Source organism: Tursiops truncatus, chromosome 15, assembly GCF_011762595.2.
Source record: "Tursiops truncatus isolate mTurTru1 chromosome 15, mTurTru1.mat.Y, whole genome shotgun sequence".
NCBI classification, from domain to species: Eukaryota; Metazoa; Chordata; class Mammalia; order Artiodactyla; family Delphinidae; genus Tursiops; species Tursiops truncatus.
The window spans coordinates 28818687-28845737 of record NC_047048.1 but is presented as its reverse complement, the minus strand read 5'-3'; the positions used below and the strand labels follow the sequence as shown (position 1 = coordinate 28845737).

General features: G+C 44.3%; 1 long non-coding RNA gene across 1 annotated transcript in view; it reads left to right on the top strand.

The window, feature by feature from the left end:
• LOC141276491 (uncharacterized) overlaps positions 1-26059 on the top strand; it is a 59776-nt gene extending 33717 nt beyond the window's left edge. Inside the window, exon 3 of the long non-coding RNA XR_012326116.1 lies at positions 25194-26059. This is a non-coding gene — a long non-coding RNA (uncharacterized lncRNA). The remainder of the gene's footprint in view (positions 1-25193) is intronic.
• Positions 26060-27051: the final 992 nt, after the last annotated feature.

Here is a 27051-nt window from a genome sequence, read left to right as displayed (position 1 = left end):
GAAACGGGCTGACAGCCAGTGACCTGAATGAAAAGCCACAGAAGGAAGCAAAGGAACAAATGGGGCCACGAGCAGTTTTGAGGCTGTCCACCCCGGCAGTTTCGCCCATTATCGCCAAGCCCTAATGGGGTGGGTAGAGTTTGGCAACCAGATGGCTTCTGATGGTCCCACTTTTGAATCTCAGCCCTGCTGTTTATTAACTGGGTGACCTTGGGTGAGTCACTTCACCTCTCTGAGCCTTATTTCTGTTATCTGTAGAAAAGGGATGGTTTGGGGTCAGAGAGGTGAAGTAACTTGTCTACGTGGCTGTTATAGAATCCAGTCTTAGCAGGTGCTCAAAACATTTTCACTTCACTGTTCTTTCTGTCACCAAGCACTTCCTGAGAAGTTCCAGGCTCGGTGACACGAAAAGTCACATGAACAAAAGACATGTGGTTGTCTCTCTGCCCTCCCACTCTGCCTCATCTCTCCTTCTTACCGCCCAAGAAATTTCCCTACTTTTAAGGACTCCTGTGATTAGATTAGGCTCACCAGGGCAATCTCCCCATCTCCAATCACATCTGCAAAGTCCCCTTTGCCTTGAAAGGTAATGTATTTTTACAGGTTCCAGGGGTTAGAACATGGACACCTTTGGGGCAGGGCATTCAGCCTACCCAGCCTGCCCTCTGCCCCACAAAGATGCACGTCCATCCCAAATGCAAAATACATTCACCTGGTCCCAAGGTCCCCGAAGATCTCATCCCATTTACAGCACAACTCAGTCCCACATCTCAGCCAAATCTCATTATCTAAATTATCTGTGTCTGGTCGGGGGAGGGTCTGGACGTAATTCATCCTGAGAGCAGTTCCTTTCCATCTGTGAACGTGTGGATCCCAAGAAACAAGTTAATCTCCCAAAATACAATGGGTGGCAACCCAGAGGGGATGCAGTCTAGCTCTGTCCCTGATCCAAGGGGACCAGAGATGTGTTATGGGCCAGAAAAAGAAGAAGAAAGAAGAAACAATGAGGCTCTAGCACCTGAAAATAACAAAATACTAAGTAAGCTTCTCTTCCACCTGGGCAAGAAGGACGAGGAGAGGAGTTTCTCTGAAGGTCTGTTAGCACCTAATTCTGTGTCCACTGAGGAAGAAGCAGAACCAGAACTTCTCATCAAACAGGTAGTGCTTGTTTTAAAACGTCAGTCAGACTCAGGCCCTGCCCTGGGGTCTTCAGGGTACAACTGCGCTGCCTCTGGTTGCAGACTTTCCCAGAGAACCGCCCAGCCTGGGCCTCCCGCACGGCAGCCTCAGGGCTGATTACCAGCCCCACTGGGCTGCTTTTAGCCTCTTCTCTACCCGCATCTTTATTTATCTATTTAATTGAAGTATAGTTGATTTACAATGTCGTGTTAATTTCTGCAGTTATACATATATATTCTTTTTCATATTCTTTTCCGTTATGTTTATCACAGGATATTGAATATAGTTCCCTGTAGGACCTTGTTGTTTATCCATCCTATATATAATAGTTTGCACCTGCTAATCCCAAACTCCCAATCCATCCCTCCCCCACCCCACCCTCCCCTTGGTAACCACAAGTTTGTCCTCTGTGTCTGTGAGTCTATTTCCATTTTGTGGATAAGTTCATTTGTGTCATATTTTAGATTCCACATATAAGTGATATCATATGGTATTTGTCTTTCTCTTTCTGACTTCATTTAGTATGATAATCTCTAGGTCCATCCATGTTGCTGCAAATGGAATTATTTCATTCTTTTATTAAATATTTTTATTTATTTTTGGCCGCGTTGGGTCTTTCTTGCTGCACACAGGCTTTCTCTAGTTGCGACGAGTGGGGCCTACTCTTTGTTGCAGTGCATGGGCTTCTCATTGCAGTGGCTTCTGTTGTTGCAGAGCATGGGCTCTAGGCGTGAGGGCTTCAGTAGTGTGGCTCGTGGGCTCTAGAGCCAGGCTTAGTAGTTGTGGCGCACGGGCTTAGTTGCTCCGCAGCATGTGGGATCTTCTCGGACCAGGGCTCGAACCCATGTCCCCTGCATTGGCAGGCGGCTTCTTAACCACTGCGCCACCAGGGAAGTCCTTTCATTCCTTTTTATGGTTGAGTATTATTCCATTGTATATATATACACCACATCTTCTTTCTCCATTCATCTGTGTATGAATATTTAGGTTGCTTCCATGTCTTGGCTACTGTATTGTAAATAGTGCTGCTATGAATACTGGTCTGCCAACGTCTTTAATTTGAATCCGCATGGGTGGGGCTCAGGAAAATATAAGCATTAGAAAGCTCTCCAGGCAAGTCTTATAATCAACCAGGTGTAGCAGCTGCAGATCTACAGCTTCTTAGCTTGGAGGCACCTGGCGGAAGTCAGAGCTGCCCCCGCACTCGTTGACTGCTGAGCGCTTTGCCTCCTCGGTTGGGGATCCTGCGTCCAGGGGAAATGGGCCTTGGCCAGAGGAAGGACAAATGAAGAACTCAGGAGCCCATAGGACCAGGACCAAGGGGGCCACTCACCCCCCAGCTTCCCTGAAGAGGAGGAGAAACAGAAGATGGAAAAAGCCAACAGGGAGGAACTGGGCCGGACCACCTACAAGCACTCTTGGACGTCCTGAGGCATCCTCGGTGCTGCGCTGCTGCTAATGATGTCGTAAGGTAGTGATATTCCGTTTCCTTTTTTTAAAAAGTGAGCGCATTTACAGGAAAATGTTAAGTGAACGGTAGTGGGGGGCGGTACGTGAACAACCCATGTTTGGACAGCCCGTGTGCTTTGACTTGATGCTGTCCACTATGGTAGCCACTGGCCTCAGGTAGCTACTGAGCACTTGACATGTGGCGGGTACCACTGATAGGGTTGCCAAATTTAGTAAATAAAAATACAGGATGGGCTTCCCTGGTGGCGCAGTGGTTGAGAGTCTGCCTGCCGATGCAGGGGACACGGGTTCGTGCCCCGGGCTGGGAAGATCCCACATGCCGCGGAGCGGCTGGGCCCGTGAGCCATGGCCGCTGAGCCTGCGCGTCCGGAGCCTGTGCTCCGCAACGGGAGAGGCCACAGCAGTGAGAGGCCCGCGTACCGCAAAAAAAAAACCCAAAAAACAGGATGCCTCCCACTCCTTAAGCACGGGCGGTGTGTGGTAACTCCATTCCAGAGAGGACACCGTCGGGGTGGGGGGAGGAGGATAAGAGTAAACACAGTGGAGGAAACCTGACAAACACACCTCAACCAGGTGATCAAGGTCAACATCAGCTGTGGTAAGTCATGTTGAAAGCATGTGCCCTTTGGGAATTCCCTGGTGCTCCAGTGGTTAGGACTCTATGCTTCCACTGCAAGAGGCATGGGTTCAATCCCTGGTGGAGAAACTAAGATCCCGCATGCTGTGCTGCGTGGCCAAAAAAAAAAAGGAAAGAAAGAAGGCATGTGCCCTTGGTCTGATGTGATGAGAACAGCACTTAACCTCTGTGATCTTCCTCCCCCAAACCCATAACCCCTGGTCTCCTCATGAGAAAACCATCAGACAAATCCCAGTTGAGGGACATTCTACTAAACATTCTGCAGAACTGTCAAGGTCATCAAAATAAGGAAAGCTTGAGAAATTGTCATGGCCAGGGCAAGCTGGCGTGATGACTCAAAGTAACATGGGATCATGGAACAGAAAAAGGACACTAGGAAAAAACTAAGATCTGAATAGAGTATGCACTTTCATTAATAATAACATAGTAACATTGGTCCATTAATTGCAACAAATGTACCATATGAATGTAAGACAGTAGTAATGGGTACTGGGTGTGAGGTATTTGGGAACTCTGCTGTTGTCATGATTTTTCTGTAGATCTAAAACTGTTCTGAAAAATGAATTAGTAAAAAAAAATAAGGCTGGCCAATTAAATTTGAATTTGAGAAACGAAAACTTCTTTTAGTATAAGTATGTCCCATGCAATATTTGGGACTTGGTTATACTAAAAAATGATCTATTTACCTAAAATTCAAATTTAACTGGGAGCCCTGTATTTTATCTGGCAAGCCAACTCACCAAACTGAATTTTTTTTTTTTTTTTTTTTGCGGTACGCGGGCCTCTCACTGCTGTGGCCTCTCCTGTTGCGGAGCACAGGCTCCGGACACACAGGCTCAGCGGCCATGGCTCACGGGCCCAGCCGCTCCGCGGCACGTGGGATCTTCCCGGACCGGGGCACGAACTCGTGTCCCCCGCATCGGCAGGCAGACTCTCAACCGCTGCGCCACCAGGGAAGCCCCTGAATTTTTAATTCTAGTTAATTTTCATGAATTTGAATTTAAACAGCCATTTGTGGCTAATGGCTACAGGTAGTCTTGGGTGGCACAGGTGTAGAGCTGTCTGGCTCACCCTGAGGTCAGCAGTTAAAGCAGGTGAGGCCCTGAGAGGCTCAAGACTTGCTCAGAATTTTCTAATTCCAAGGGCAGTCCTCTTCTCACTGCACTTACCTGGTTCCTGCAGAAAAGAATGGTGCTCTAAGGGCCTGTGGGAGCCCGAAGGGGCAGCGTGAGGCCTCGGGGGCCTGGAGAGGCATTGAGCGTGCAGTCTTTGGAAGGTGTGACAGCCGGGACTGGTGCTCCAGACCATTGGTCAGGGACTGTAGTGCCTCCTAACAAATCGGCCCAAACTCAGCAGCTTCTCTGATGCGGCACTGTTGCATTTGCAGGACTGAGGTCCCCTTCCCTTGCTGGCTGTAAGTTGGGGACTGCTCTTAGCTCCTGGGCCATCCTCATTCCTTGCCATGTATCCCTCCCCATCTTCAAGCCCCAAACAGTGTCAAATTCTTCTCGTGCTTCCAATCTGATTTCATTTGTCCTCTCAGCCCCAGTTTAAGGGGCTCATATGATAAGGTCAGGCCCATCTGTCTCAAGGTCAGCTGATTTGGGACTTTCATTACATCTCTAAATTCCCTTCACAGCCACACCTAGATTAGTGTTGGATTGAATGACTGGGGAGAAGATGTGTACACACCAAGGGTGGGACTCTAGGGAGGGGGCATCTTAGAATTCTGTCCATCACAAGGACCCACTGGGTGCAGCAGCATAAGGGGTCAAGCAGGTTCTAGAGACAGACAACATGGTTTCAGCGCCCAGCTCCACCACCACTCAAAGTGTGTGTGGCCTGGGACACACAGCCTCTTCGAGCCTGTTTCCTCATCTGCAAAAGGGGAATCAGAATGACCTTGTTAGCTCACCAGGCGGCCTGTATCTGGCACTGATGCTCTGGCATTCCTGCTGTTCTCTTTCTGCTGCCAGAGCCGCCCTATCCATTGTCAGACCTACTTCGTAGACGTGAGAATGGCGTTTCCCCTGCTTTCCCCACATTCCCTGCCTTTCTTACATGGCTCTTTAAGGAGAATGAGCTCATGGCTTGGGACCTTGGTCTCCCCTTCTTGGCAGGCTGGACCGGACTTGACAGGGGGTAGAAATGTCAGCAGGGAAAATCTTTTTAAAAACGTATGCGCATAGTAAAATGTATATCCAAATCCAAAATAAAGGTAATTGCACGCATTGGACTGTGTTAATAGCCCGAGGTGGGGAACATTTGGTAGGTAGAGGTTAATTTCCATCTCCTCCCTCGTTGCACGGCTCACGGAAGATGGGACTTTTGGTGTTGGGATTCTGGTGTAGGCATTTTGCCATGGTTTATTCCATGTTTAGCCCATGGTTATGGGCCTTTAGTACCAAGTCTGCCTGAAAACCTTGTGAACTTATTAATGCAGAAAGAAAGAATGAGGAATCGTGGATAATGCATAAGCGAGTGGCCAGTTTTTGCAAAAGTTCCAATATGGGTGGTTTATAACTAATTGGAAAAACATGCCTCTTCTCGGTTGCCTTAATCCTTTTTGCAGTGCTCAGGCCTTAAGTGTTCCCAGAAGGTTTAAGGGGGCCTAATAGGCTCCCAGGTGGTCATTACGGTGAAAAAGGGGGCAAAGAGCTCATGCCTGCGTCTGAGAGTCCTGCAGCTGTTGCCAGCTCGGTCTAGGGGAGCAAAGACCTGGTGGGTCACCAGCCTTCCTGGCGAGGGCCAAGGGGTAGGTGTCAGGCATAGTAGAGAGTAGGGGTTGATTCTGGCTTTAAAGTTAGCCTTTGGAACTGAGAAATCTGGAGGCAGAATTTGGGACCCAGACAGGAAAAGGAAACTGCCGACAGTCCTCTCTGAGCTGAGAAACCCCTGAGCCTTTGATCGTAAGCACAGTGCTTGCGTCCTTCCATTCTTTTACGAAGTTCTTTTCAGAGATGCAGAAGTTGATGGTCCCACGGTCACTTCCTTGCTAGATTTCTCTGTAAGAGAATGTTCCCAGGGACAGATGGTCTGGCTGGGCCCTGCCCCACCAGTGTCCTTAAGAGGGAAGCCTCTGTCAGCAGAGTGAAACTCAGGCCTGGCTAACACCACCGCTCCTCTGGTCCAGGTGGTGTAGAAACAAATGGCCCACCTCAGGCCCCCAGGTCAGAGAGACTCAGCATGTCCCTGTCCCGGCTTTGCTGGCCTCTCTCAGTGCCTGGGCTTCATCTCTCACAGCCACTATGGCGTTGCTTATAAGATGGGAGAATGGGGCTTCCCTGGTGGCGCAGTGGTTGAGAGTCCGCCTGCCAATGCAGGGGACACAGGCTCGTGCCCCGGTCCGGGAAGATCCCACATGACGCGGAGCAGCTAGGCCCGTGAGCCATGGCCGCTGAGCCTGCGCGTCCGGAGCCTGTGCTCCGCAACGGGAGAGGCCACAACAGTGAGAGGCCCACGTACCGCCAAAAAAAAAAAAAAAAGATGGGAGAATGACACCCTCCCCTCCCCAGGGTGGTTTCAGGATGAAATGCAGCACATGCAGCTCCCTCCCCCATCCCTCCACCCCACCCCCACCTAGCGTGTCTCTAGGAGGGGGCCGTGGGCCAAAAGGTGACTCTGCTATTAGAGTTATAAGGGTTTGTGGTTTCCTCTCTGTCTTCACTTCCTTCCAGAAGAGGCTTCTCGGGAAAGGAAGGGCCTTTCAGATCCCGACACGCAGCTGGGAATGGCTTGGAGCCCAGGGTGACTAGGCTGGGTTGTGGGTTTGATCCACCAGGGCCACTGAGGCACAGCTGGCCAACCGCTGGGTGCTACCAGCCATCCTGCAAACATCGCCTTTGTACACCCCTGAGAGGTGCTCCAACACAGATGAAGAGGATGGTCAGGTCTTGTGCTCAGGACATGCCACTTAGAGTAACACCATAAGGACAGACTTGGTCCTGTGCCTCCCAGGAATTTTTAGCATAGAACGCGTACAACAGGTCCTAGTCCTTTGGCACTGGCCCCTCTTGTTACTATTAATGCCACAGCTATGTGAAACAGACCTGCTCTTGCAGCGGTGAGCTGCCAATCTGAAAATAGTCTCGGGGTCGGTTACCAAGCTGTTTAAGGCTCCATTAGGAAGTGGCTCCGAGACAGTGATTCTAGAGCCAGGGATGGGTCTCCCTGTTGGGAGGGGTCCCATGGCTGGCCAGCCCCTTGTTTTATGGACACTCTGACCTGTTCCAGTCACCTGAGGACCTGCGTTAAACAGCTCTGAAGCAGGACCTGCCACCAGATTTGGTGGGCCCAGTATAAAATGAAAATGCAGGGCCCCTCATTCAAAAATTAAGATTCAAGGGACTTCCCTGGCGGTCCAGTGGTTAAGACTCCACACTTCCACTGCAGAGGGCATGGGTTCAATCCCTGGTTGGGGAACTAGGATCCTGCATGCCACGCGGTGCAGCCAAAAAAAAAAAAAAATTAAGAATCAAGATGGTGACACAGAGCATGCAGGAAAGTGTGCGCGTCCTTCTGAGCGCAGGGCCCTGGCTGTACACTTTGCTCACCTGTGAAGCCAGCCCTGGTCTGGAGAGAGAGCACAAGGCAGGCAGCTGGTCCACAGTACTCGGGTGACCACCCTACCCTTTGGGTGAGTGGACACGTCTCTTTTCTAGACTGTTGGTTGGGGAAGGCTGGTGAGATGAGCAGAGCTGAGAGTTGGGCTGAGTGTGACATGCAGTGACAAAGGGGGGGCAGGGTTCCAGGCAGCGTCTTTTCTCTAGAACAGAAGGTCCCTGAGCGTGGACACCTGGTCTGATCATCTTTCCCAGGGTTCAAAGTAAAACCAGACAATGATGTGTTACAATTGTCACTCCCCAAGTCAACATTTTCCAAAACCACTTTTTTTTTCCTAATTTGTCCTGTGATTTTGGATTATGCATATTTTTTTTTTTTTTTTTTTTTACTGCTACTGGAGAAAACAGACCAAATTGATGAACTTCAAAAGCAAATCCATTACTGCCAGACCTTACTAACCATGGGCATGGAAGGCTAAACTAAAACATGGTAAAAGCACTTACTCCTTGTTTCCTTGGCCTTTGGCCCTCAGCCCTGGGCATTCCTGCTAATGCTTTGCCCATGGCCAACCTTTGTGAAAACCTCAACTTTTCTGTCTTAAGTGAGATTTCAAAATAAACTTAGATTGGCTGGAAAAGGACAGTTCACCTGGAGAGCAATTTGTATCTGAAGAGACTGGGTCAGAGGTTGCTAAGGAAACCATTGTTTGCAAAGTTTGGCATATATAAATTATTGGCGAAAAAGGAAAAACGAGTGCCACTTTATTCTTTCTTGCAGATGGTAAACAGGAAGGGAAGGCTGTTACTGAGTAAAGTGAGTCATGGAGTATGGGAGGCTCAGATCTAAGTGGGGCTGCGGGACTCCCCTCTCTTTACTTGGGACCCATTTCTATTTTACCCGCTGGGCTCCAAATTCAAAGGCAAACAAAGGCCTTTTATCTGATTGGGTGGGAGCACACAATAGATTCTCTGGGTGGGTGGATGGGGGGATGAAAGAAGTCTGCAGAGACTGAAAGAGATTTCTTTTTCTTTTCCTTCCTTCCTTTCTTTTTTTTTTTTTGAAAATCCCTTGTTTTATTATGAAACCAAAATACCATTTGCAGCACTTTCCTTCTCCTACTAGTCTTTCTTAAAGAATCGAGGTATAATTCACATAATATACAATTCACCCCTTTAAAGTGTACAGTTCAGTGTTTTTAGTGTATTCATAAGGTTGTGCGACCCTCACCACTAATTCCAGAACATTTCCATCACCCCTGAAGGAAACTCTATACCCATCATCTCCCCACAGTCCTCCCATCCCCCTCATGCCCTGACAACCATGAATCTACTTTCTGTCCCTTTGGGTTTATCTGTTCTGGACATATCCTGTACACGGAATCATATAACGTGGCATTTTGTGTCTGGCTTCTGTTGACCTAAAACAATAAAACAGCCAATTATTTTACCAGTAAAATAGGTTTAGTAGGGAACAGCAAAGAATTGCAATTCAGGACATGCAATCCATGGCGAACCACAGGCAAGTATAGAGAACAAAAGAGAGGCAGGTTCTTGTATAGAGGAGAAAGGAGAGTTGGGAGGGGCTGTTATAAACAAAGAGTCCATTGGAGGAAACTGGGAGTTTGAAGTGTAGTGGCTTTTCACTCGCTGAATTGTGACAGTCTCTCATTGGCTGGGCAGTTGCTGGGTGAGGAGAAAATCTTCCTTCTGCTGGGGTAGTAAAGTAGTACTGTGGAGATGCAAGGTACATCCCCTCCTATTGGGGTCTGGGATTGACATCCAGTAGTGGGGCATGAGAACTCCCCCTTCAGGCCTCCTGACTCCATTTTAAATGAGGTTTCTGGTTTAATTTTCACACTTCTTTCACTTAGCATAATGTTTTCATGGCCCATCAATGTGATAGCATGTCAGTGCTTCATTCCTTTTTATGATTGAATTATATTCCATTGCATGGAGAGACCATATTTTGTTTATCTATTCATCAGTCAATGGGCAGTTGGTTGTTTCTAGTTTTTGGAAAAAGGGACTCCTAACACCTAATGAAACAGGAATCTCAGAGCTGTGCCTGGCTCCTAGGAAACAGAAACATTTACTTGGAAGTTAGGGAACAGATAGTGTAGTATTTGGTATTCCTCATTAAAAAAGCCCATTTCTCAGTTTTTAACCATTCCATCCAAAAGTACTGAAGGGTAACAGAATATGCCACCCCAAGATACGTTTCTTTGACATAGGATTATTTTGAGCTGATTATTTTGAGAAATAGCAGATACATGAGAAACCTTCAAAACAGAGCAGAAGTTACCCTTTTGTAGGGAAATTTACAATTTTAAAGGAAATCTCTATTTGTAAGGGTGCCTCCCTCTCTTACCCTTGTTAACTATGCTTTTCCTGGTAACCTCCCCACAACTGACTTCTCCACATCTTTCGTCTTTAGCTGAGGATAGCATTTAAGCTGGTGGCTTCGGTCACCTGGGGTGTTAACTCATTTTTCCCCCCAAGTATCTCCCATGTTTACATGAGGTAGACGTATTAATAAACTTCTATTCATTTTTCTGTTGTTAATCTGTCTTTTATTACAAAAGTCTCAGCTAAGAACTAGGAAGGATAGAGGGAAAATTATGTTTTCTCCCCTTCAGTTTCTGGTGACCCAGATGAGACCCACTGGGATGCCCTACTTGCTCTGGAGCCTGAAGATGGGATTCTGAGTAAACTGGCAGAAGCCAGTGGAGGATAAAAATTCTTACCAAAGTGAGCTCTTCCAGATCTCTCTGTAGTGCCCAGTCGAGAGAGGAGGGTAAAATTTCTTATCCTTTCCTTCCCAGTTCAGATTAGCAGGAGTAAAACACTTGTAAAAATCAGTTCTTTGGATTGTTTCTCATCCTGTTCTGCAGATTTGGGCTTCCACATAGGATCATTTCTCTTAGGTGTGAACGACTTCTTTGTGTGTGTGTGTGTGTGGTACGCGGGCCTCTCACTGTTGTGGCCTCTCCCGTTGCAGAGCACAGGCTCCGGATGCGCAGACTCAGCGGCCATGGCTCACGGGCCCAGCCGCTCCGCGGCATGTGGGATCTTCCCGGACCCGAACCCGTGTCCCCCTCATCGGCAGGTGGACTCTCAACCACTGCGCCACCAGGGAAGCCCTTTAACATACTTTAAAGTCCTTGTCTGCTAATTCCAACATCTGGGTCACGCATGGATCTGCTTTTATGAACAGTGTGTTCCTGTTTCACACAGCTAGTAATTTGGATTGTATGCTGAGCATTGTGGATAACATGTAAAAATTCCAGATATGTTATCTTCCTCTAAAAAATGTTGAGTTTTGTTCCTGCAGAGAGTTAAATTAGTGACTGATCACCTTTGAACATATCAAGGCTTGGTTTTCAACTTTGTTAGAATGGGTTTTCCACTACAACTCATAGAGTCTCACTGTATACAAGCATGGGTTAGAATTTGGCCAACGATCTGAGGATCCCCTGTGCAGATTTCTGTGCCTCCTTCTGTGCGGCTCCTTCCCGCTCTGTGCCTTGTCCTGGAAGTCCCAGATTCCCTAGCATCCTTGAACTCTGATCTCTATTTCCTCCAGTTAACAAGACTGCTGCTTTCTATTTCAACTGTACATCCTCACTCAGCAGTTTGGAAAGTGCTCCTTTCCAAAGAAAGCCTTGGTGAGATTTTATCTCATGTACTTCCCTTCTCTCAAGGATTGCAGTTCTGTGCTGCACTGCCCAATTCCTGCAAACAACTGGTATATATATACTGTTTACTTTTAGAGTTGTTTATGATGGGGGAGGGATAATCCTTTGGGGCTGGCCATGCAAACTTCTACAACTTTTTATTTTATTTATATATATATATATATATATTTTTATATATATATATATATATATATATATATATATATATGATTTCTGGGTTTTGAGTCATGCTTAGAAAGGACTTCCCTAACAAGAGATGGTTTAAAAAGTTTCTTCTAGTACTTTTACTGTTTAATTTTTTATGTTTAAATCATCTACTCATTCAGAATTTATTTTGGTGGAAGGAATAAGGTAGAGGGACCTAACAAGTTTTACCCCAGACGCTACCCAGTTGTTCTAGTACCAGTAACTAGAGAGTGCCCCCTCTCCACTGATTTGAAATAAAGTCTTATTTATATACTAAATTTTTGAATGTATTATGTGTATTTGACTTTTTCTTCTGTGCCATTGATTTGTTATACATATGTATACATGCATGGATACTTGTTGGTATGAAATTGTTTTAATTACTGTAGTATAATCTGATTTAGTATCTAGTAGGGTTAGTTTTACTTCATTATTCTTCTTTTCAGAAATTTTCTGGTTGTTTAAAATTTCATAAACTTTATTTTTTTATAAATTTATTTATTTTTGGCTGCGTTGGGTCTTCGTTGTTGCGCACGGGCTTTCTCTAGTTGTGGAGAGTGGGGGCTACTCTTTGTTGTGGTGCGTGGGCTTCTCATTGCTGTGACTTCTCTCGTTGCGGAGCACAGGCTCTAGGTTCGCGGGCTTCAGTAGCTGCAGCACGAAGGCTCAGTAGTTGTGGCTCATGGGCTCTAGAGCACAGGCTCAGTAGCTGTGGTGCACGGGCTTAGTTGCTCCGCAGCATGTGGGATCTTCCCGGACCAGGGCTCGTACCCGTGTCCCCTGCATTGGCAGGTGGATTCTCAACCACTGTGCCACCAGGGAAGCCCAAAAGTTTCATAAACTTTAGAATCAGCTTGTCTAGTTTAAAAAATATGCATGAACATATACACATACATGCATGTATATCCCTGTGGGGTATTTTTATTGAGATCATGTTATTTGTATGTTAAATTTACGAAGTTAATTTTTTTCTTAATTCTTTTTTTTTTTTTTTTTTTTTTTTGCGGTACAAGGGCCTCTCACTGTTGTGGCCTCTCCCGTTGCGGAGCACAGGCTCCGGACGCGCAGGCTCAGCGGCCATGGCTCACGGGCCCAGCTGCTCCGTGGCATGTGGGATCTTCCCGGACCGGGGCACGAACCCGTGTCCGCTGCATCGGTAGGCGGACTGTCAACCACTGCGCCACCAGGGAAGCCCCGAGAAGTTACCTTTTTAATGGCTTTATTTTTATACTATAAAAATCACTCATTTTAAGTGTACGTTTCAATGATGTTTAGTGAATTTAGAGTTGTGCTGCCATCTTTACATATTTTAGAACATTTCCATCACCCAAGAAAATTCCCTGTGCCCATTTGCAGCCACTTTCTCTATCCACATCCTTAGGCAACAACAACCTGTTTTCTCTTTCTGTCTAATTTCCTTTTCTGGACATTTCATATAAATGGAATCATACAACATGTGGTCTTTGCATCTGTCTTTCACTTAGCACCATGTTTTTAAGATTCATCTCTGTTCCTTTTTATTGCTGAGTGGCATCCTGTAGTGTGGACATGCTGCCTTTTGTTTATTCATTTAACAGCTGATGGGCGTTTGTGCACAAGTCTTTGTGTGAGTGTACATTTTCATTTCTCTCGAGTAGATACCTGGGAGTGGAATCATTGAGCCATATGGTAAATTTATGTTTAACTTTTAAGAAATTGCTAGTTTCCCAGGGTGGCCACACCATCTTACATTCCCACAAGCATGCGTGAGAGCTCCAGTCCCACACACTCCCTAACGCTTGGTATTGATAGTTATATCTTTGTAGTGTTGAACCTTTCTAGATCAGAACATACGCAGTATGGCTTTCTTTGCATTTGTAGTGTTTTACATCCCTCGCAGCTTTTAATAGATTTCTTCACATAGATCGTACACATCTTTGTGCATTTATTTCTGGGAGGTTTACTGAGGAGGGGTGCTGTTGTAAGCGGGATATATTCTTCTGTTAACTTTTCCAGCTGCTTGCCGTTTGTACATAGGAAAGCTAGTTGTTTTGGTCGGTTACTTCTCTAGCTGACCCCTTAGAGAAATCTCTCACTGCCTGCCACATTTTTGGTTGCTTCTCTTGGAGTTTCCAGAGTAAACATAATTATTTCACCTCTTTCTTTCTCCTTAAATTGCTTATTTTTTCTCTTGCCTACTTTCATCAGTTAGAAACTTCCAAACAAAGTAGTGGTGCAGGGCATTCTTTTGTTCCAGAGTCTCATGGGAACTTGTTGCTTCCAGCCATCACAAATGATGCTGAATTTCGGCTGGATGTGTGTGCGTTCGTTTGTGTGTGTAGTTTTATCATGTTAATGAAGTATCCCTTTTCTGATTCTGTGAAAGATTTTCTAACAAATGGGTAAATATTGTCAAATGCCATTTAACATCTGTTACAATCATGATTTTTCTTCTCTAATATATTAATATAAAGTGAATTAAAAGATGTCCTAATATCAAACCGTCCTTGTCGTACTGTACAAGTCTCGCTCGGTTCTGGTGATTTTTCCCTTTCGATGTTCCTGTGGATTTTATTTGCTAATCTTTTATTTTGGACTTTTGCACTGATTTTTACATAAATGAAATTGGCCTGTGGTTTTCCTTTGTTGTGCTATAGTTGTTGGCTTTTGGCATCAGTGTTCTACAGGTTCCTGATCAAGAATTTGGAAGTGTTTCTTCTTCTTCTAGGCCCTGGAGCAGTTTAAATAGCATTGGAGTTAGCATTTAAACTGGCTGACCTCACCTGGGAAACCATCCCTGCCTGAGATCAGGCTCTGTTCCTCACCGCCACCACCACGGGGGCTTGGGAGATGGTTGAAGTTTCTTGTAGTCTAGTTAGATACTTTCTGTTTTGGTATTTGTGGGTACTTTTTTTCCCCCTAGAAAATATCCATTTCCTCTAAGTTTTCAAATTTTTTTTGCATAGACAGTCAGCCTTGGTTGTCCCCTTCTCATCTTGATTAGCTCAACACCCCCCACCCCCAATAAAACAACTTTTGGATTGACTTAAGGTCAGCATTTTTCTGTTCATTTATTAATTTGTGAAAACTTTTACATTCAGGAAATGGACACATGCTTCCAAGGAGAAATACACTAAGACACACATCACATCCCAGACCCCCTGGGGCAGCAGGAACTCACTGGAAAGCATCTTTGTTAGACAGTCAAGCGTCTTGCTCCTCTCCGGGCAGCTCAATTCCAAGTATACTGGCCAGAGTGCTTCAGCGTGACCTCATTTCCACCCACTCCTTCCCTGTCTTTAAAAAGAATTGAAAAGCGACGTTAGGTAATAAAAGCTGACTAAGTTTTTCATAAGATGTGGGTTGACTGGGTCACTTTCCTCCTCACTTGACAAGGGTCAACATGAACTGTTTTTCCTCTTCCACTTCTGTTGTAAAACTCAGGCTCACACTTAAACAATAGCCACCCTTTAATTTGGTCGTAACCCCAACACATGGCAAGAGTGAGACTGATGGTGGTGAAGGGGAGCAGAACATGGCACCCCAAAATATGCTACTTCGGTGTAAATTAGGTTATTTTGAGCTGAAGGCAGTTGAGAAGAAGCAGATATAAGAAAAGCTCTGCCCTCCCCTTATTCGCCTGAAAGCAGGACGTAATATGTGAATGTGTCTCCCCTCCTCTCTCTACCAGAGGGACAGAGGTTAATTACTGGAGACAACACTAGGCCCTTGTCTGCACAGAGTAATCTACATAACAAATCCTGCCAAAAACTAGCCTTTCTCTACCCCTAGCTCCCCATATATTTACCCTCCCACCACAATTTACTGCCCGTAGACGCTCCAAGTCCTTTTCCTTTATCTGGTCACTTTTCTAAAAATGTATTGTTCTTTTGTTACGATGCTACATAAGCCCAAGTGCTAACCACTCCTTTGAGCTACTCATCTCTGAGTGCTCCCATGTGCATGCCTGATGCAGGTGCTAGCAAACTTCTGTTTCTGTCTGTCTTTGCTCAGTCTCACTTACAGGGCCCCAGCCAATGAACCTAAGATGGGAAGAGAGAAAAGCAATTTTTCCCTTCCTTACACAAGTTTCTGCCAGCAAATGGCTTGCATGTTATTTTCCCTGAAACTAGAACTCCACCTTCAAGTAGGAAAGGGTATTTGCTTCCTCACCAAGCTGCCTCTACCTCCTTCCTCCTCCTCCTCACTCACTGCTGTGTCTACCTTCGCACACCCTCTAGGCTTCTGTCCCTATAAACATGCACTGGTCGTTGCTCCCCAGCCCCTCAATTTCAGAAAAAAAATCCTTTGAGCCTCTTCCTTCCTTTCTTTTTTCTGTTAAAAAAAATTGTAGTAAAATACATATAACATTTACCATTTTAAACATTTTTAAGTGGATAATTCAGTGGCATTAAATACATTGACGGTGTTGTGCAACCTTCGCCGCCATCCATCTCCAGAACATTTTGGTCTTCCCCAGCTGACACTCTATACTCCTTAAACCCTAAGTACCCTTCGCTCTCTCTCCTGCCCTGGCAACCCTCACCTACCTTCTGTCTCTAAGGGTTTAACTACTCTAGGAACCTCAGATAAGTGGAATTCTATGACGTTTGTCCTTTTATGTCTGGCTTACTTCACTTAGCATAATGTCCTCAAAGTTCATCCATGTTGTAAGATGCATCAGAATTTTCTTCCTTTTTAAGGCTGAATAGTATTCCATTGCATGGAGAGACCACTTTCTTATTTTTAAAATTTTTATTTTATATTGGAGTATAGTTGATGTACAATGCTGTGTTAGTTTCAGGTGTACAGCAACGTGATTTAGTTATACATATATCCATTCTTTTTCAGATTCTTTTCCCATATAGATTATTACAGAGTATTGGGTAGAGTTCCCTATGCTATACAATAGGTCCTTTTTGGTTATCTATTTTATATATACTAGTACGTATATGTTAATCCCAACCTTCTAATTTATCCCTCTGCCCCACCTTTCCCCTTTGGTAACCAAAAGTTGTCTTTTTGGGTTTTTTTCCCCTAAGTCTGTGAGTCTGTTTCTGTTTTGTAAATAAGTTCATTTGTATCATTTTTTAGATTCTGCATATAAGTGTTATCATATGATATTTGTCTTTCTCTGCCTTACTTCACTTAGTGTGATAATCTCTAGGTCCATCCATGTTGCTGCAAATGGCATTATTTTGTTCTTTTTATAGCTCAATAATATTCCATTGTGTGTGTGTGTGCGTGTGCGTGTGTGTGTGTGTATACCACATCTTCTTTATCCATTCATCTGTCGATGGACATTTAGGTTGCTTCCATGTCTTGGCTATGTAAATAGTGCTGCAATGAACATTGGGGTGCATGTATCTTGGTTTTCTCCAGATATATGCCCAGGAGTAGGATTGCTGGATCATATGGCAACTCTATTTTTAGTTTTTTGAGGCACCTCCATACAGTTCTCCATAGTGGCTGTACCAATTCACATTCCTACCAACAGTGTAGGAGGGTTCCCTTTTCTCCAAACCCTCTCCAGCATTTATTGTTGGTAGACTTTTTGATGATGGCCATTCTGACCAGTGTGAGGTGGTACTTCATTGTGGTTTTGATTTGCATTTCTCTAATAATTAGCATTGTTGAGCACCTTTTCATGTGCTTTTAGGCCATCTGTATGTCTCTTTGGAGAAATGTCCATTTGGATCTTCTGCCCATTTTTTGATTGGGTTGTTTGGTTTTTTTTTATATTGAGCTGCACAAGACGTTTGTATATTTTGGAGATTAATTCCTTGTTGGTCGCTTCGTCTGCAAATATCTTCTCCCATTCTGTGGGTTGTCTTTTCGTTTTGTTTATGGTTTCCTTTGCTATGCAAAAGCTTTGAAGTTTAATTAGGTCCCATTTGTTTATTTTTGCTTTTATTTTCATTACTCTAGGAGGTGGATCCCAAAAGATATCGCTATGATTTATGTCAGAGTGTTCTGCCTATGTTTTCCTCTAAGAGTTTTATAGTATCCGATCTTACATGTAGGTCTTTAATCCATTTTGAGTTTATTTTTATGTATGGTGTTATAGAATGTTCTAATTTCATTCTTTTACATGTAGCTGTCCAGTTTTCCCAGCACCACTTATTGAAGAGACTGTCTTTTCTCCACTGTATATTCTTGCCTCCTTTGTCATAGATAAATTGACCATAGGTGCATGGGTCTATTTCTGGGCTTTCTATCCTGTTCCATTGATCTATATTTCTGTTTTTGTACCAGTACCATACTGTTTTGATTACTGTAGCTTTGTAGTATAGTCTGAAGTCAGGGAGCCTTATTCCTCTAGTTCCATTTTTATTTCTCAAGATTGCCTTTGCTATTCTGGGTCTTTTGTGTTTCCATACAAATTTTTAAGATTTTTTTGTTCTAGATCTGTTAAAAAAAAATTCCATTGGTAATTTGATAGGGGTCGCATCAAATCTGTAGATTACCTTGGGTAGTATAGTCATTTTGACAATATTCATTCTTCCAATCCAAGAACATGGTGTATCTTTCCATCTGTTTGTGTCATCTTCAATTTCTTCGTCAGTGTCTTATAATTTTCTGAGTACTGGTCTTTTTGCCTCCTTAGGTAGGTTTATTCCTAGGTTTGTTTTTTTTTTATGCAATGGTAAATGGGATTGTTTCCTTAATTTCTCTTTCTGATCTTTTGTTGTTAGTGTATAGAAATGCAATAGATATCTGTGTATTAATTTTGTATCCTGCAACTTTACCGAGTTCATTGATGAGCTCTAGTAGTTTTCTGGTAGCTTCTTTAGGATTTTCTATGTATAGTATCATGTCCTCTGCAAACAGTGACAGTTTTATTTCTTTTCCAATTCCGATTCCTTTTATTTCTTTTTCTTTTCTGATTGCTGTGGCTAGGACTTGCAAAACTATGTTGAATAAAAGTGGTGAGAGTGGCCGTCCTTGTCTTGTTCCTCATCTTAGACAAAATGCTTTCAGCTTTTCACTGTTGAATATGATGTTAGCTGTGGGTTTGTCATATAAGGCCTTTATTATGTTGAGGTATGTTCCCTCTATGCCCACTTTCTGGAGAGTTTTTATTATAAATGAGTATTGAATGTTGTCAAAAGCTTTTTCTGCATCTATTGAGATGATTATATGGTTTTCACTTCTAAATTTGTTAAGTGGTGTATCACACTGACTGACTTGTGGATATTGAAAAATCCTTGTATCCCTGGGATAAATCCCACTTGATTATGGTGTATGATCCTTTCAATGTATTGTTGGATTTGATTTGCTAGTAGTTTGCTGAGGATTTTTGCGACTATGTTCATCAGTGATATTGGCCTGTAATTTCTTTTTTTGTGGTGGTATCCTTGTCTGGTTTTGGTATCAGGGTGGCTTCACAGAATGAGTTTGGGAGTGTTACTTCCTCTGCAATTTTTTGAAATAGTTTTAGAAGGATAAATGTTAACTCTTCTCTAAATGTTTGATAGAGTTCACCTGTGAAGCTATCTGGTCCTGGACTTTTTGTTCGTTGAGAGTTTTAAAAATACAGTTTCAATTTCAGTGCTTCTGATTGGTCTGTTCATATTTTCTATTTCTTCATTGTTCAGTTTTGGGAGATTGTACCTTTCTAAGAATTTGTCCATTTATTCTACATTGTCCATTTTATTGGCATATAGTTGCTCATGATCCTTTGTATTTCTGTGACGTCCATTGTTAACTTCTTTTTCATTTCCAATTTCCTTTCCTCTTCCTTTGTTCTTGATGAGCCTGGCTAAAGGTTTATCAATTTTGTTTATCTTTTCAAAGAACCAGCTTTTAGTTTCATTGATCTTTTCTATTGCTTTCTTTGTCTCTATTTCCTTTATTTCTACTCTGAACTTTATGATTTCTTTCATTCTGATAACTTTTGGGTTTTGTTCTTTCTCTAGTTGCTTTGGGTTTAAGTTTAGGTTGTTTGGGATTTTTCTTGTTTCCTGAGGTAAGACTGTAGTGCTATAAACTTCCCTCTTAGAACTGATTTTCCTGTGTCCCATAGGTTTTGGATCATTGTGTTTTCATTTTCATTTGTCTCTAAGTATTTTTTGGTTTTCCTTTTGATTTTTTTCAGTGATCCATTGATTGTTTGGTTGTTTAGTAGCATACTGTTTAGCCTCCACGTGGTTGTTTAGTAGCATACTGTTTAGCCTCCACGTGTTTGTGTTTTTTACAGCTTTTTTTCTTGTAGTTGATTTCTAATCTCATAATGTTATGGGAGAGACCAATTTTTTTTTTTTTTTGCGGTATGCAGGCCTCTCACTGTTGTGGCCTCTCCCGTTGCGGAGCACAGGCTCCAGACGTGCAGGCTCAGTGGCCATGGCTCACGGGCCCAGCCGCTCCGCGGCATGTGGGATCTTCCCATGACCGGGGCATGAACCCGTGTCCCCTGCATCGGCAGGCGGACTCTCAACCACTGCGCCACCAGGGAAGCCCAAGACCACTTTTTTCATCCATTCATTCATTGATGGACACTTGGGTTGCTTTCTTCCTTCTTCCCTCCTTCCCTCCTTTTTTTTTTTAAATTAATTATTTTATCCATTCATTTTTGGCTGCACTGGGTCTTCCTTGCGCACGTGCTTTCTCTAGTTGTGGTGAGCAGAGGCTACTCTTCATTGCGGTGCGTGGGCTTCTCATTGCGGTGGCTTCTCTTGTTGCGGAGCACAGGCTGTAGCCACGCGGGCTTCAGTAGTTGTGGCTCGCGGGCTGTAGAGTGCAGGCTCAGTAGTTGTGGCACACTGGTTTAGTTGCTCCGTGGCATGTGGGATCTTCCTGGACCAGGGCTTGAACCCACGTCCCCTGCATTGGCAGGCGGATTCTTAACCACTGAGCCACGAGGGAAGCCCCCTCCTTACTTTTTAATTTTTAAAAACTCTCTGGGACAAGAAGCATCATAATATTTATAAAGGAAATTTTAAAAGAAAAATAATCAGCTACAGTGTCCTGCCCTTCTTATATGAACTGTTTTCATTTTCCTCTATTCCCTACCAGCTTTTGTCCATATGCAGTCACTATTAGTGCAGATTTTTATGCTGTCTTGTCTTCTGCTTTACTTGGAGGCTAATCTTTTTTTCATGTTGATACATTGCCTCATGCTGAACTTTTTGACAGATGAGTTCAAGATAATGTTTGCAACTAATACAACTTTAAAAAATCATTTCCCTGTTGGCTGTTTTTAATTTTCCATTATTTTGAATAATGAAATTATTTTGAAATCTTTTGGAATCATTTATGTCTTCCTTCCCTCCCTCGCTTTGGATAAAGGCCCAGGAGTGGGTTTATTAGGTCAAAGGAACGAATGGTTTTAAGACTTTCAAAACATGCTACTGAGGTTGTACTAATTGAAACTGCCCTTTACAGAATTTGAGGGGATGGGTTTTGCTGACAGCCTTACCAGTTCTGGGTGTCATTATTTATGTATCTATTTTGCAGTAGATTAAGTTATAATCACTATTTTCATTCACATTTGATTACCAGTAAAATTAAATTTTCTGCCTAATGTTTACTCCTCAGTTGTATTTTTCTACTTTTGAATTGCCTTCTCGCACACTTTACCAAGTTATCTCATGGCGAGTCAATTTCAAAGAAATTTATCTGTACCTGCTCTTTGTTTGCTGTAGGTATGAATACTTATAGGTATTTTTTTAACATCTTTATTGGAGTATAATTGCTTTACAATGGTGTGTTAGTTTCTGCTTTATAACAAAATGAATCAGTTATACATATACATATGTTCCCATATCTTTTCCCTCTTGCATCTCCCTCCCTCCCACCCTCCCTATCCCACCCCTCTAGGTGGTCACAAAGCACTGAGCTGATCTCCCTGTGCTATGCGGCTGCTTCCCACTAGCTATTTTATGTTTGGTAGTGTATATAAGTCCATGCCACTCTCTCACGTTGTCACAGCTTACCCTTCCCTCTCCGCACATCCTCAAGTCCATTCTCTAGTAGGTCTGTGTCTTTATTCCTGTCTTACCCCTAGCTTCTTCATGACATTTTTTTTTCTTAGATTCCATATATATGTGTTAGCATACGGTACTTGTCTTTCTCTTTCTGACTTACTTCCCTCTGTATGACAAACTCTAGGTCCATCCACCTCACTACAAATAACTCAATTTCATTTCTTTTTATGGCTGAGTAATATTCCATTGTATATATGTGCCACATCTTCTTTATCCATTTATCTGATGATGGACACTTAGGTTGCTTCCATCTCCTGGCTATTGTAAACAGAGCTGCAATGAGCATTTTGGTACATGACTCTTTTTGAATTATGGTTTTCTCAGGGTATATGCCCAGTAGTGGGATTGCTGGGTCATATGGTAGTTCTATTTGTAGTTTTTTAAGGAACCTCCATACTGTTCTCCATAGTGGCTGTGCCAATTCACATTCCCACCAGCAGTGCAGGAGTGTTCCCTTTTCTCCACACCCTCTCCAGCATTTATTGTTTCTAGATTTTTTGATGATGGCCATTCTGACTGGTGTGAGATGATATCTCATTGTAGTTTTGATTTGCATTTCTCTAATGATTAATGACGTTGAGCATTCTTTCATGCGTTTGTTGGCAATCTGTATATCTCCTTTGGAGAAATGTCTATTTAGGTCTTCTGCCCATTTTTGGATTGGGTTGTTTGTTTTTTTGTTATTGAGCTGCATGAGCTGCTTGTAAATTTTGGAGATTAATCCTTTGTCAGTTGCTTCATTTGCAAATATTTTCTCCCATTCTGAGGGTTGAATATTTATAGGTATTTTTAATGGAATCCTTCCCTCTCTGTTTTTCTTTAAATGCCGTACATGTGCATGCACAGCCACCCACACGCCCCAAATTGCCAAGTGTTGATCTTAAATCAGCCTCGAGAAGGGAGGACTGCTCTCCCTCCTGGGGCACCCACTGTGCCCAGCCCACTGCTGGGTTCCTGGTAAGCATGTGAGGGACAGAGCTGGGAGGCAGGCTGGGAAGTCTGCAGTTTCCTTTCTGGACCAGAAATCGCTGAGCCATTGCACAGCTTTAGAAATCTACAGGTGGTTTCAGATTGTAGGCGCATCTATCTCCGGCCTGCTCAGGCCCCTGCATTCCAGTTTTCTCTTCCGTTGTCTCCTTCCCTCCTCCAGAGCCAAGTTCCCAGCAACAAGGCCTAGCACAGCACTTCAGACAGTTGTGGGTGCATTTCTGCTTGGGCGTCACACGGCTTATGGGCTGTTTTGATGCATATTAGGAAAGGATGAACAAGCACTACACATTATGGCTTGGGACAAGGCTAAAGTTAATTCGACTCTTTCTTAAAGTAAATGGCAGACTACAGGCACACCTCAGAGATACCGGGGTTCAGTTCCAGACCGCTGCAATAAAGCAAGTCACGTGAATTTTTTGGTTTCCCACTGCGTCTGTTATGTTTATACTACACTGTAGTCTATTACGTGTGCAATAGCATTGCTTCTAAAAAAACAATGTACATACCTTATTTAAACCATAACACATATAATAATAATGAAAACGTCTGAAATACTGTGAGAATTACCAAAATGTGACACAGACACGACGTGAGCAATGCTCTGTGAAAAATGGCACTGATAGATTTCCTCGATGCAGCGTTGCCACAAACGTTCAATTTGTAAAAACAAAAACAAAAACACAACATCTGCAAAGTGCAATAAAACAAGGTGTGCCTGTAGACGGCACAATGCTGTTGAGAATGTAGAAGGCAGATGGTTGTTGTTGGGCAGCCTTGGGGATCAGCGCCAGCCTGGCCATCTGCTAGTTGTGTGACCTTGGGTACATCCCCTGGGCTCTCTGAGCCTGCTGTTTCTATTACATGGGGATCGTGCACTCCTCATTGGGTTATTATAAAGTCTGAGAGAAGAGCAAATGTCTTTCAAAGAGCAGTGCCTGTACTCTGGGAGCTTCTAGTTGTAACCATGGCAACATGGCATCTGCTCAATCAATCACGACAGCCATCACCTCCCACTTCCCTCCAGAGTGTGGGAATGAGCAGGACCGGCTCCCTGATTCCCATTCACTCCTAAAAGCTCTAAAACTCTCTAGAGCTCCTTCTTCTAAACTTCACTGAGCATCTGCTGTGTGCCAGGCATTTACGTGTGGGGAGGCCAGGGACAGTCTGGCGTCTGGCCCTCTGGTGGCCCCATGCCTCATTGCTGACACTTCACCCTTTGCTCTGGACTCTGGACTTGGTGTAGAGAGGGCCCTGGGAACCCCCTACTGGTGGGCAGGCTTCACAGCCACCCAACACCCCCCACCCCACCCCCTGCCAGTCTCTCCAGTGGATGGCTAACCCCAGCAATCTAATGGACGTGTTCTTGGAATCTGCCAGCTTTATTTTTTCAGTTGAAAACTCAAGGGAAAAGCCTCCCCCCAAAGAAAGTGAACAACTTTTAGGGCTGTAACTCTTGGGGTCTGAGTGCCCAGGTGCAGAGCACACGTCTGTGGAAACCGGCCCCCTGGAGCATTCAGTCTTAGAGTCAGGCTCTACCCCAAAGAGGGAGGCACCCAACCAGGCTTGTGGTTAAGGGATTTGGGACCATCAGTTTCCCCTCAAGGATCCTCATGCCTCAGGGGAGACCCTGAAGAGGGCAGGGGAAGCCAATCCCAGGCTAGGAGACCCGGGGCAGCCTGGCTCATACAGCTGAGGCTTCCGAAACAGCAGCCAGCGAGTGACTAAATATCTCAGGCAGAACAGTTGCTGGAGTGGCTTCCGCTCTCCAGAGCTGGGCCAGGCAGGCCAGGCTGCCTCCTGGAATTACAGGGCAGGTGTTGAGGGAGGTGGAGCATTACCCAGACCAGTGTGGGCTTTACCGCCCCCAGAGGCATTCTGAAATCAATGCCTAACAGCCCTTCTTTCCTGGATCTGTGTCTTTCCTGGTCTTCTCTGAGTTTCTTGGCATTTCGTGCTGCTTGTCCTGCCCCAGACAGGAATCTTGAGCTTGCTGACGAGATGGGATTGTGGTAGGAGGAGAGGGAGTCTGAAATCTTTGGCAGCCTGGTGCTGGCTCAGGCAAAATCTCAAACTGCAAAGAAAAAAGAAGAGAAGTAAGGCTTTGCTGTGGGCCCAGAGGACAGGGAGCTCCCGCCGTTTCCTGGAAGCGAGCTGAGGGCCCCTGTTATAGCCCCTGGCGTGCTGTAGGCCCAGCAGGGTCAGGCCTCGAGTGGCCCTCATTAAAAGGACATCTCCCCCTTTGGAAGAGCAGTGGGTATGGTTAGATGGTTCCCTGCACTTGTGAGACATGCCCTCACCCCCACCCCAGGAGTTCCTGGCCTGGGAGAGGGCTGAACCCCAGCACGTGATGCTTTGGGAGCATGGAGGGTGCACCCAAATTGGGGGGTAGAGGGGAGTTCAGGGGCTGAGTCCTGATGAAGAGAGGGTATCCAGGTCATGAAAGCAGCAGGGACATTCAGATGTTTCCAGAACATTTGGTGACATCTGAATGACTTCTCTTTACTTTCAGAAGGAGCCAGCCTTACCCCTTGGATATCCAGCTCACACTGAAGCAGGGACCTCTTTAACTTAGGGGTCACAGACCCAGGAAGACCCTCGGCACCTCTCTGGGCAAGGCACACCATCAGCAGGTAAGGCTTTGTTTGTTTTTTTTTAATTTATTAATTTTTGGCTGTGTTGGGTCTTTGTTGTTACATGCAGGCTTTCTCTAGTTGCAGCGAGCGGGGCCTACTCTTTGTTGTGGTGAGAGGGCTTCTCATTGCAGTGGCTTCTCTTTGTTGCGGAGCATGGGCTCTAGGCGCAGGCGCTTCAGTAGTTGTGGCACACAGGCTTCAGTAGTTGTGGCTCGCGGGCTTAGTTGCTCCGCGGCATGTGAGATCTTCCCAGACCAGGGCTCGAACCCATGTCCCCTGCATTGGCAGGCAGATACTTAACCACTGTGCCACCAGGGGAGTCCCAGCAGGTGAGTTTTAATCTCTGTACTTCATTTCTTTTTCTGGTCTTACTGAGTGTGATGGGGTCATCAATACAATATGTAATAGAAACAGAGAGAAAGAGTGTCTATCTCCTTGCTTCTGATGTTTCTCCATCAACTGTGATGTTAAAGGCCGGATACCAAATACCTCAAGTTACCAGGTTAAGGAAGGTCCCTCCTAGCCCTCATTTGCTTAGAGAATTTTTTGAAAAGAAAATATGAGCATTAGACAATCTTATTAAATTCCTTTTCTGTCATCTGTTGATACGATATCTTTGGTTCTTTCCAGATATGATATTTTTAAAATTTTCTAGTTCCCTGCCAAAATTTTTTTTAACATCTTTATTGGAGTATAATTGCTTTACAATGGTGTGTTAGTTTCTGCTTTATCACAAAGTGAATCAGCTATACATATACATATATCCCCATATCTCTTCCCTCTTGCGTCTCCCTCCCACCCTCCCTATCCCACCCCTCTAGGTGGTCACAAAGCACGGAGCTGATCTCCCTGTGCTATGCGGCTGCTTCCCACTAGCTCTTGGTAGTGTATATATGTCCATGCCACTCTCTCACTTTGTCCTAGCTTACCCTTCCTCCTCCCCGTGTTCTCAAGTCCATTCTCTAGTAGGTCTACATCTTTATTCCCGTCCTGCCCCTAGGTTCTTCATGACCTTTTTTTTTTAGATTCCATATATATGTGTTAGCATACGGTATTTGTTTTTCTCTTTCTGACTTACTTTGCCCTGTATGACAGACTCTAGGTCCATCCACCTCACTACAAATAACTCAATTTCGTTTCCTTTTATGGTTCCTTTTGGTTTCCTTTTATATTCCATATATACGATGGAATATTAAATATTCCTTTAATATTCCATTGTATATACGTGCCACATCTTCTTTATCCATTCATCTGTCGATGGACACGTAGGTTGCTTCCATGTCCTGGCTATTGTAAATAGAGCTGCAGTGAACATTGTGGTACATGACTCTTTTTGAATTATGGTTTTCTCAGGGTATATGCCCAGGAGTGGGATTGCTGGGTCATATGGTAGTTCTATTTTTAGTTTTTTAAGAAACCTCCATACTGTTCTCCATAGTGGCTGTATCAATTTACATTCCCACCAACAGTGCAAGAGGGTTCCCTTTTCTTCACACCCTCTTCAGCATTTGTTGTTTGTAGATTTTCTGATGATGCCCATTCTAACTGGTGTGAGGTGATACCTCACTGTAGTTTTGATTTGCATTTCTCTAATGATTAGTGATGTTGAGCATCCTTTCATGTGGTTTGTTGGCCATCTGTATATCTTCTTTGGAGAAATGTCTGTTTAGGTCTTCTTCCCAATTTTGGATTGGGTTGTTTGTTTTTTTGATATTGAGCTGCATGAGTTGCTTG